The following is a 10,517-nucleotide window of genomic DNA, read 5'->3' as shown; positions in this document are numbered from 1 at the left end:
TGAAAGCTGAAAATTGGCCTGGGCAGGAAGAGGGTAAAAGTGCCCGGTATGGAAGCGGTTAAGCACTGCACTATAGCTACTTGACATTGGGCAGGTGACAGTTGGCCGTTTTTGAAAACAAGGGTCAGTTTGACAGAGTCTATACCTGGTAACCTCCATAGCACAGTAGTGAGAGTGCCCGTCTAAAGAGTGCATGGTCGTAGGTTCGAGGCTTACCTCTGCCAAGTGCGTCTTTCAGCATGACTATGCAGTACTGGACATGAGATAAATGGATGTTACCAAATTTTTTTTTTTTTGGGCTTTGGTTTTTTTTTTTAACATTCATTTTCTCTCATTTTATCTATTTGGAAAGCCTTTCATGGTCCCAGTGTGGGTAAAAGAGTCCGGACTGGAAGTGGTTAACCACTTGAGCTCCTGAGGATTTACCCTCCTTAATGACCAGGCCTTTTTTTGCTGTTTGGCGCTGCACTAATTCAAATGATAATTGCGCGGTCATGCAATGCTGTACCCAAACGAAATTTACCTCCTTTTTTTCACACAAATAGAGCTTTCTTTTGGTGGTATTTTATCACCTGTGCGCTTTTTAATTTTTGCGCTATAAACACAAAAACCACAAAAATTTAAAAAAAAAAAATATTTTCTACTTTCAGCTATAAAAAATATATCGTAAACTGAAAGTTAGTCATAAATTTAAGCCAAAATGTATTCTGCTCCATGTTTTTGGTAAAACAATCCCAATAAGTGTATATTGATTGCTTTGTGTGAAAGTTATAGCGTCTACAAACTATGGTATAGATACTGTAATTTATGCCTTTTTTTGCTATACAGCGCTGCACTAATTCAAATGATAATTGCGCGGTCATGCAATGCTGTACCCAAACGAAATTTACGTCCTTTTTTCCACACAAATAGAGCTTTCTTTTGGTGGTATTTGATCACCTGTACACTTTTTATTTTTTGCGCTTTAAACAAAAAAAACACGAAAATTTTGAAAAAAAAAATATTTTCTACTTTCAGCTATAACAAATATATCGTAAACTCATAGTTAGTCATCAATTTAAGCCAAAATGTATTCTGCTACATGTTTTTGGTAAAAAATCCCAATAAGTGTATATTGATTGCTTTGTGTGAAAGTTATAGGATCTACAAACTATGGTATAGATAATTTGAAATTTACACAGCTTTTACTTTCTGACCGCCCATCACATCTCTTGAGGTGCTAAAATACCAGGATAGAACAAACACCCCCAAATGACCACTTTTCGAAAAGCAGACACCCTAAGCTATCTGCTGAAAGACATATTGTGTCCATGGAAGATTTGAGTTTTTTCCACAAGTTTCTGGAAAATGACAAAAAGGTTTTTTTTTTTTTTTTATTACACAAAATTGTCATTTAAATGATTTATTTCTTGCAGAAGCCATGGGTATATGTGGAATTACACCCCAAAATAGATTCTACTACTTCTACCGAGTATGAGGATACCACACATGTGACACTTTTTGGGAGCCTAGCCACATACAGGAGCCTGAAATCCAATGCCCACTTTGAAAGCCTGAAGGTGCGTAACTTCTTCATTTCACTTCCCCACTACCTATCACAGTTTCGGAGGCCCTGAAATGCCAGGATAGCACCAAACCCCCCCCCCCCCCAAATGACACCTTTTTGGAAAGTAGACACTCCAAGGAATTTAAAAAGAGGCATGGTAAGTATTTTGCAGATCTCATTTTTTTCTCACAAGGTTTTGAAATATAAAAAAGAAAAGAAAAAATATGTTTTTATTTTCTTTTTTCATTTTCCAAAAACTTGTGCCAACAAATGAGATCTTCAAAATACTTACCATGCATCTTATTAAATTCCTTTGGGTGTCTACTTTCCAAAAAGGGGTCATTTGGGGGGGGGGTTTGGTGCTATTGTGGCATTCCAGGGCCTCCGAAACTGTGATAGGTAGTCAGGAAGTGTAATGAGGAAATAAAGCCCTTTAAAAGCCTGAAGGTGCTTATTGGATTTTGGGGTCCTGTACTTGGCTAGACTGCCAAAAAGTCTCTCATATGTGGTACCCCCATACTCGGGAGAAGTAGCAGAATGTATTTTGGCGAGTAATTCCACATATACATATGGCATGTGTGAGCAATAAATTATTTCAATGACAATTTTGTGTAATTTTATTTATTTTTTTGTCATTTTCCACAAACTTGTGGTAAAAAAAAAAATTCTTCTATTGATTCAACATTCCACTCAGCAAATAGTTTGGGGTGACTACTTTCCAAAAAGGGGTCATTTTGGGGGGTGGGGGCGTTTTATGCCCAGCATTAGAAGTTTATGCCACACATCATTCACTCTTCTAACCACCTGAAGACCAATCCTTTTTGTTCACATAAAAAAATGTGTATTTTTTGCTAGGAATTTAATTTAAACCCCCAAACATTATATATTTTTTTAAAGCAGACACCCTAGTGAATAAAATGGTAGGTACTACAATTTTTCATGGCACATAGTACTCACGCAGCGATTTTTCAAAAGCAATTTTAAAAAAAAAATACACTTGTTTTACTTTTAATGCACAAGAACACAATATATTGGCCAATTGTTTGGTAAAATATAAAAGATAATGGTATGCCGAGTAAATATATAGCAAACATGACATGCTTTAAAACTGCGCATGCCCCGTTCAATGGCGACAAACTGCAAACATTTTTAATATCCATAGGCAGCGCTTTAAAAGCCACCATTTTAGATTTACAGAGGAGGTCTAGTGTTAGAATTACTGCCCTTGATCTGATGTTCAGTGCAATACCTCACATGCATGGTGCAACCGCTGTTTACATAAAGGCACAGGGTCAAGGCTTGAGCACACAGGTGTGCTCGCATGGGCGGGGCAAATTTTTTTTTTTTTTTTTAGTTATTTTGATTTTTTTTTTAATTATTTTTACATTGTATCTTTCATTTTTTTTTTTTATCACTTTTAATGCTATAACAGGGAATGCAAATAACCCCTATAACTTCAATGGGCATTGTTATATATTCTTTTTTTTTGAGAAATCTGGGGTCTATCAGACTCTAGATATTGTCAAGGTCCTACCTTTTCCCAGAGATTATGTTTCTCCATGTGCTGGCATCCATGTTGGATTTCTGCAGAGCATGGTGGGAATCTTTTATGCCTTCTGGTCTCTGAGGTCCATCCCCCAGAGACGTGTGGCCGATTACATATAAGCCTGTGGTCCGCACATGCCCTTTGCACTTGTGTCTTGTGTCTTGGTGTTGCTATAACGCTGTTCTGACTCTCGTGACTCTCCTGGAAGCTGATTCGGCTTGTGACCTGACCATTCTTTGTGGTCTCCTTTGATCTGACCCTCCATTGCTGAATTCGGCCCGTGACCCGTGATTCTCGTCTGCTGTCCTGTACCGTTTTGTCCCGTTGTTGTTGACCCGGCCTGCCCAACTACTCTATTGTCTTTTCCACTAGCTACACGCCATTGGCGGCGGCAATTACCGCAATTGAGGTGTCTCGGGGGCTGCGACCTGGTTCCACGAAGTCCCCCAGGGCGTGGAGTCTAAGTCCCAGGCTGCCCTTCACCAGGGCCCCTGATGGTGGGGATGGACTTGACGCAGCGTCAAGTCCATCCCCACCATCAGGGGCCCTGGTGAAGGGCAGCCTGGGACTTAGACTCCACGCCCTGGGGGACTTCGGTCTGTGGGTGGTGGTTGTCGCCAGCCAGTGCGTTACATTGTTATTAGGCCTGCCTGTCCGTTCCTCAGCTCCTGCCCTGACAGATATCTCCTCTGCCCTTACATTATCTAATCAAACCAAAATCGGAGTGATCAGATGCTTTCCCAATTTACAAATGGCGCTGTTTATATCCTGCGAAACTGAAGTGATGAAATGCTTGTAGCTTCCGAATTCTTAGACTATAGAGATGATCGGCACCATTCTGGTCTCCAATCCGCTCTATGGTCAGCTGGCAGAAACACCGGCTGCATTCTCAGGTTCCCTTGATGGCACGGTACTGCCCGAGAAGGCCGTGGAAGGCAGCGGAGGAGGGGGGACATCATCTCCCACTGCTTGTAAAAGCAATCTTGCAGCTAATTAGCCACTAGGATTGCTTTTACATGAAAGCCGATGACCGGCTGAAAAAAAACGACACCAGGATGATGCCTGCAGCTGTAGGCATCATCCTGGTATAACCCTTCAAATCCAGTGATGTACCAGGATATCGCTGGTCATATATACTATGTTCTTTTTTTTTTTGTATGCAGCCAGTGGACTGAATGAAAAAATGAGAAGAAATCTCTGCCAGAAAAAGTGTGTGGTATGCCCACCATTAGAATATACCGCCCTGCATCCACCCACTTCTAATGGTGGGCACACATTAGGTCACACTTTGCCACAAGTGCCAGTTCCAAGATTGAATAAATGTCTAAATAGTGGCACGCTTGAATAAAAATTGTCCACGTATAAGTGGTACCCCATATGGAGAAATGATGACACCAAGTCCCAAACTATCTTGCCAATGCTCCCCATGTAGTCTGGGCATCCAGGGGGGCTCCACGTGACTATCTTTTCCCTTATAAATCCAAAACTTATAAGTATAGCCCAGGGGCGGACTGACCATTTGGAAACTCGGGCACTGCCTGAGGGCCCGGGGTCAGTAGGGGGCCCCATGAGATGCCCCTGGTACCTTTTTCATAGGCTTTTTTGAGTTTGGGCAAGGACACGGGGGCCCCATGATCCCCTATTGCCCGGGGGCCCCATGAGTTGTCAGTCCGCCCCTGGTATAGCCTGTTGTCCTCTCACAGGTCTTCTACATCTTGACCCCATATCTGGCACGCTTGCAGGGGAGAAATTGTTTGAATGCAAGGCGGCCAGAAAAATTAATAAGGGACTCATCAATGCAGATGTTTTGCTGGGGAGTATAGACATCTGCAAATTTTAGGTTAAGGTGATTTGCGAGGGGCTGAATTTTGTGGAGCCGGTCAAATTCAGGGTTACCCCGAGGATGACAGAGTGTATTGTCGCTGAAATGCATAAAACACATTATACGGGCATATGATGAATCGGGTCTGCGGACCAATACAACCGCAATTCATTTCTTTTAGTAATGCCCATGTTGAGGGTCAGGCCCAAAAAAAAAGTAAATTTGAAAACCGTAATGAGTTTCCATGCGAATGGTCTGGCAAGGTTTGAATTTGGGTTGGCGGCAATAAATTGTTGTGCATATAAACTGCTTTGATCCACAATCAACGCATACAGATATTCCGTGAAAAACAGCTCCAAAAATCAAGGAGGTATGTGAAAGACCAAGATGTACTAGACCGCTGGTACTCGACAGTTCACCAAAAGGTAGCGCGGCACTAGTACTGGCACTCTGCTGCATGTGAGAGTCATCAAAATTTACCGACAAGTGCTAACAGAGATCTGGCCTGATTCTGAGAACACTGCGGTTTTGTGTGCAATGTATCAAGTAACAGTGACCTACTGACACTGCACTTGCTGGGGGAGAAGGGGGGGTAAGCATAGGGGCTAAACACAGGTGTTAACAGGTGCTGGGGCTGATCCCGCCAACGCTGCGTTTTTGGGGACGCTTTACTAATGTGAACGCTGGTATAGTGCTGATCTGATCAAAGATATTATTGACCCGTTCAGACACTATACTAGCAATGGAGGTTTATTGTACATGAGCGTGCTCCTGGCAATCAAGGGTTTAAATGTGATGACTGGTGTACTGACGGGCAATCTGACACTATCTGGGAGGGGTGTGAAAACCACGGGAGCGCAAATCATGTATATATATATATATATATATATATATATATATTTGATTTTGCATACCCTTGCCGCCCTGTGGCAGTATTTCTGCTTTAGGGTGGTCAGGAATCGGTTACAGAAGAGGTTTATGGTACGGCGCTGCGTTACTTTAACTGACAATTGCGCGGTCATGCAACACTGCACCCAAATTAAATTTACATCCTTTTTTTCCCACAAATTGAGCTTTCTTTCGGTGGTATTTGATTGCCTGTGCGTTTTCAATTTTTTGCGCTATAAAAAAAAGGCTGACAATTTTGAAAAAAAAAAACAATATTTTGGACTTTTTGCTATAAAACATGTCCAGTAAAAAAAATGAAAAAATCAAATTTAGTCACAAATTTCATCCAAAATGCATTCTGCGACATGTCTCTGCTAAAAAAAAATCCCAATACGTGTAAATTAATTGGTTTACATGAAAGTTATAGCGTTTACAAATGGCAGGAAAGATACTGGGATTTTTAATTTTTTTATGCTAATAATGGCGGCGATCAGCAACATCCCCAATGACACCAATACAGTGATCAGTGAAAAAAAACCCACTGACACTGTACTCATGGCACTGGGGAGGAAGGGGTTAACATTTTTAGGGTTTACTGTGTGAAGGGAGTGTTTTACTAGGGGGCAGGGGTGTGTGCTGGACAGGGACAGGCTGATCGAGAGAGAGAAACTCTTCTCTCCCTCTTCAGCTTGTCACGAGCTGTCAGGGAACTGACAGATAGCAGGGCTGTGTATAAACAATGCAGCCCTGCTCTCTGTCAGCGATCACCGCAAATCACGGGGAAACGGCCGGTAATGACCGGCCGTGACCCGGCGGCGGAGACCCGCTGCTGACACCCGCGGGACAGGTAGGGCGGACGCGCGCCCCCTACCTGTTTTGCAAAACTACATTTTAAAACGTGGTTTTGCGCAGCCGTGCCGCCCTGCAAACGTACATATGCAGTGGCTGGGGCTGAAGTGGTTAACCACTTCCCTCCTGGCCAACAGCCGAATGGCGGCAGGGAAAACGCACTAGATCGCAGCGGCGCGATCTGTCACCGGCAGTGTACCTCGGACACGGCCTATGACAGATCTGAGTACCGGTCCCCGTTGCCGGTACCATGTGACTTGCTGTGACCAATCACAGCAGGTCACATAACAGTTGTATACAATGGATGGCTTCATTCATGCCATCCATTGTATACTAGTGTCTAGCTGTGAATGGTCCCAGAGATCACATGCACATGTCATGTGATTAGCTGTGGCCAAATCACAGATAAGCACAAAAAAAAAAAAAAACCTGAATGAATCGATGTCATTCAGGTAAATGCTTGCTTATAGCAAAGTAATTCTTTGCTATAAGCAAATTGAGTAAAAAAAAAAAAAATACTGATCACTTCCCCAAAGTAGTACAATGTTACTATGGTAACATTGTACTATTTTGGACATAGTGAAATATGAAAAAAAAAATCATAGAAAAAGAAAAAATTTTTTATAAAAAATTAAAAATAAATTTTTTTTTTAAAAAATTTAAGAAAAATGTATATATATTTTTTTTCATACTGTCACCAGTCAGTGTCCCTGATCACCGCCATGCCAGTAATATGATGACGCTGTACTGCACTGGTGACAGTATGCATTCAGCTGTTTGACTGAAGATTACATTCAGGGAGGCTGAGTAATAGAAGTGGAATACAAACACAAAAATCTACTATGCAAATCTTTGGAATCTGATTTACCGTAGATCTGGATGCGCCCTCAGTATGTAAACGAGGGCAGCTCCCAAATGTAATCACAGGCATCCTGTTGGTGCAAATCCTCCTTTGTGATGTGCTGAGGCTGCCAATGTAATTATTACCCCTGGCTTGTCAATAGTAGGATGTCTGCTATATTCATGCAGTGTATCGATCAATAGCCCAGCATCAGATGCATTCCATTTTTTAAGTGCGCAATACTCTCCCCATTTTTTTTCAAGGCTTTTTTTTAATAGGCCTGATATTTTTAGTACATGCTATATGTCTACAGTATGTATATAGCTTCTAATGATATGAGAAATACACCGATCAGTCATGGCATTATGACTGCCCACCATAACATGACCACCCGCCTAATAATGAGTAGGTCCCCCTTTTACTGCCAAAACAGCCCTGGCCCCATTGAGGCATGGACTCCACTAGACTCTGAAGCAGGGGCGGACTGACAACTCATGGGGCCCCCGTGCAATAGGGGATCATGGGGCCCCTGTGTCCTTGCCCAAACTCAAAAAAGCCTATGCAAAAGGTACCAGGGGCATCTCATGGGGCCCCCTACTGACCCCGGGACCTCGGGCAGTGCCCAAGTTTCCAAATTGTCAGTCCGCCCCTGCTCTGAAGGTATGTTTTTTATTGATTTATTTCAGGTACTTATATTTACACAGCACTTTACATATATATTGTACATTCACATCATTCCGTAACCCTCAAGGGGCGTACAATTGAAAGTCGCTAGCTTAAATTCATACATACACATACTAGGGCCAATTTAGACAGGAGCCAATTAACCTACCAGCATGTCTTTGCAGTGTGGGAGGAAGTCGGAGTACCTGGAGGAAACCCACACATGCACAGGGAGAACATGCAAACTCCAGGCAGGTGGTGCCGGGGTTGGGATTTGAACCAACAACCTTAGTACTGCCAGGTGGAAGTGCTAACCATTTAGCCACTGTGCTGCCCCATGTTGTAGCATATGAGCCAAAAGGAAGAAATTTGGAAAATGACACCAGCTTGTAGCTGTCACAAATTTTGTTACAAAAATGTAAAATGACAACCCAGTATTCCCTTCCAGCTACCCCCCTTCCCCACACTCATGATGAACCCAACATCCCTCCCCTATCCCAACCTCCCCAAAATTCCCCCTTGGATGATACCCTATGGTACCCCAACCACCTAAAGGACTAATAAGATCTGTCTGCTGCTGAAAACACAGGGATAGTGTGATGGAATGCCTGCCACCCAGATTAGGTGATTCCATCAGAGAACGGCTTTCTCTGGGACACAGGACTAAGGTAATATAGCCAGGCATCACTCCCAAGACTAGGCGACACTACCTTAATGTAAACTAGAACTCTTTATTGAACAGAAAATTCAGGGTTTTTATACACTCTAGAAATAGGAGCAGTCCCCACATGAGCAATAAACACAACTATTATACATTATGATAAACATCCCACACTGATTAACCACTTCCAGAACGCCCTATAGCAGAAACACTGCTATAGGGCAGCACGGGTGCGCAAAATCACGTATATACACGTATATACATTTTCCTACCCACACCACCATTCACGGCAGCGACTTTCAATCACCAGGTGATTTTCGAGGATCTCCGACGGGGAGTATAACTGTTTTCTTTACTAACAGTTCTCCCTATCAGCTCGTGCATACTGCTTTGGATGGCTGTGCACAGCACAGCCATCCAAAGTAGTGTGCTTACAATGAAGCACAGGACACAGACCCATAATAAAACACACCCAGCACACAGTTAACCCTTTGATCGCCCTCATGTTAACCCCTTCCTGCCCAGTGCCATTAGTACAATGTCAGTGTTTTTTTTTTAGCACTGATCACTGTATTGGTGTCACTGGGGATGTCAGTTTCCCCCAGTCTCAGAATGTCCGCCGCAGTCCCGCAGTCCCACTATAAGTCGCTGATCGCCGCCATTGCTAGTAAAAAGAATCCCAGTATATATACTGCCATTTGTAAACTCTATAACTTTTGCGTAAACCAATTAATTTACACCTATTGGAATTTTTTGTTTAGCAAAGACATGTAGCAGAATACATTTTGATGTAAATTTATTCCGAAATTTGATTTTTTAAATTGTTTTATTGGACATGTTTAATAGCAAAAAAGTCAAAAATATTGTTTTTTTTCTCAAAATTGTCGGCCTTTTTATTTTATAGAGCAAAAAATTTAAAACACACAGGTGATCAAATACCACTGAAAGAAAGCTCAATTCGTCAGAAAAAAAGAACATACATTTTATTTGGGTGCAGCGTTGCATGACCACGCAATTTTCCGTTACGCAGTGCCGTAATGGCCTGGTCAGGAAGGGGCAGAAATCCTCTGGAGGGCAAGTGGTTAAAGAGAGAACACATTAAATATTAGATTGTTCCTGCTTGGCTTTTTTTCCTTTATTATCATCTGTTGATCTTGCCAGTAACACTCTTCCTGTCCTGCGGTGAACACACTTGTTTACTGTACTTTATGTCACTCTAGACTAAACCTTTCTGATTTGGACTACAGAACACCACCACCTTCCTTCATCTCTGTACTTTATGAAAGTAACCTGGGAAGGTGTTAGAAAGTGGCTGCAGACATGACTCTTACCAGGCAGATGGTGCTGAACACACACTTCTTGTTTTCTCGGAAAGAACAGGAAAACCGCAGAGAAAGGAAATGACATCATAGCCATGTAGTTCCATTAGAGAGAACAGAACGTTACATTATAGAAGGATTAGAAAGCAGAACCAGCAAACACAGTATATCATATGACAATGGCAGTTGCGCCTATGTCTCTATAAACAGTGTAGCATTACCCCTTTAGGAGTTGCTGAAGATTTTGGCCCCCCTACAGGTTTGCACAGCCAGGCAACATGCATTCTCAGACTTGCATTCCAGAGACAGTATACAGTCATTGAGCTTAGTTTTTTTAAGTTCCTGGCAACTATGTACAAAATAGGAAATTCTCTTCTGGGAG

Source organism: Staurois parvus, unplaced genomic scaffold, assembly GCF_062004578.1.
Source record: "Staurois parvus isolate SC_StPar_1 unplaced genomic scaffold, SC_StPar_1.0 ptg000827l, whole genome shotgun sequence".
Lineage (NCBI taxonomy): Eukaryota > Metazoa > Chordata > Amphibia > Anura > Ranidae > Staurois > Staurois parvus.
The sequence above is the reverse complement of the archived record's forward strand: the minus strand, read 5'-3'. Positions refer to the sequence as shown.